We start from the raw sequence: 1,518 nt of genomic DNA, 5'->3' as shown, positions 1-1,518 counted from the left end.
CACATCCACCATTGATGACATTATTGAGTGTGGCTTGTCCAACTTTAGAAAAAAATCTTCAGTAGGGCATTCCTTAGATTATAGATAACTTACATGTGCCTAAAAAAAGGATAACAATATATCAGTCACCTGATAACCTCATAGAAGACGACAATGCATTTGTTGTCTGGTTATGAGGAGGCCATGACTGGGGTATTAACCGAGTGTGGAAAGACTATAGGATAGCCAATGGATAACAATGTCACATGCCCACGTAAGGGTCGGTTAATACAAATGTCAAAATAATGTGTGCTATCGAGATCGAGCAGTTAGCACTCTGCGACAAGGAACAACAGCCATAGCAGATCAACCTGAATACAGGTAGCAACATCAAATTTTTGCATCACGACGTTCTTAAATTTCAGTTTCTAAATGAAGAGTAAGGAGGAAAGAGCCAAGAAGTATACCAAGCTGGCTTGGTGTCCCTGACACCAAATTGTCAGGTAATTCGGTCTTCAGGTTAGGGTTCGGGTTTCAATTCCTGCCTATCCGTTCTTCGGGTTAGGGTTCGGGTTACACTCTTTAAAACACGTAATAACCAAAATAATCGAACTATGTGAAATCCAGCCCGCGTTCACATCGCACAACCTGCATCCACATTGCATAGCACTCCACCAGGTCCTGGCCCACCTCTTTTCCTTCCTCCCTTCGTATTCTTCCCGGCGTGCTATATATATATATATATATATATATATATATATATATATATATATATATATATATATATATATATATATCATCGTGGCCACCACTGTGCGAGACCATTCACACGTAAGGCCAGGTACAGTCGTTCGTCGTCGTCGTCGCCGCCGCCGCGCGGAGCAGTGACCCATGGGTTGTTGTCATGGCAGAGATGAAGTCGTAGGTCTCCGTCCCATATGAAGCCGTACACTATCGGTGCCGCCGCCGCCCGTCAGAGCAGTCACAGATTGGTTGTTGGTGCTCGTTGAGGCTGAGTAGGGATAGCCCGCACAATGTAGCCATGGTCGCAGGTTGCGTCGCCGGCGGTGCAGTAACAGGGAAAATTGATCCATGCACAACAACAAAAAAAGCGAGATTAGCATGATGTATGTGCATGAAAATAAGAACAATTAAAAATTAGCTAGCATGATGCGTGTGTGGAAATCACATAAAGGTGCATGCCGCGTTACCTCCTTTTACTTCTAATGATTTATCCCGATTCAGCTTCCTCTCATAAAGAGAGAGCAGATGGATCAAGTCAAGCCCATTAGTAAAACGAAATTGTTGTGCGCCACTGCCTGGCCGTGAAAAAGGGAAATCGATTAGCAAGACACATGAATGGAAAACAGTCACGTTATTGCGTACCTCGATCTCTTTTGGTAATTTCCATCGATCCTATTCTTGTTAATGGATGGGGAAGAGAGAGAAAGAGAAAGAGGATTATTGTTAGGTTGCATCCAGATCTGATTTTTCTGAACGCACCTTACCTCCGATCGGTTATAGTACTATGTATACACA

The 1,518-nt window shown here is 43.4% G+C and overlaps 1 long non-coding RNA gene across 1 annotated transcript in view; it reads right to left on the bottom strand.

Annotated features, from left to right (window-relative positions):
• Positions 1 to 816: 816 nt before the first annotated feature.
• LOC119327391 overlaps positions 817 to 1,518 on the bottom strand; it is a 3,184-nt gene continuing 2,482 nt past the window's right edge. The window contains exon 4 of the long non-coding RNA XR_005158496.1: positions 817 to 1,298. This is a non-coding gene — a long non-coding RNA (uncharacterized LOC119327391). The remainder of the gene's footprint in view (positions 1,299 to 1,518) is intronic.

The sequence above is a fragment of the Triticum dicoccoides genome, chromosome 7A (genome assembly GCF_002162155.2).
Source record: "Triticum dicoccoides isolate Atlit2015 ecotype Zavitan chromosome 7A, WEW_v2.0, whole genome shotgun sequence".
NCBI lineage: Eukaryota > Viridiplantae > Streptophyta > Magnoliopsida > Poales > Poaceae > Triticum > Triticum dicoccoides.
The sequence above is the reverse complement of the archived record's forward strand: the minus strand, read 5'-3'. Positions and strand labels throughout refer to the sequence as shown.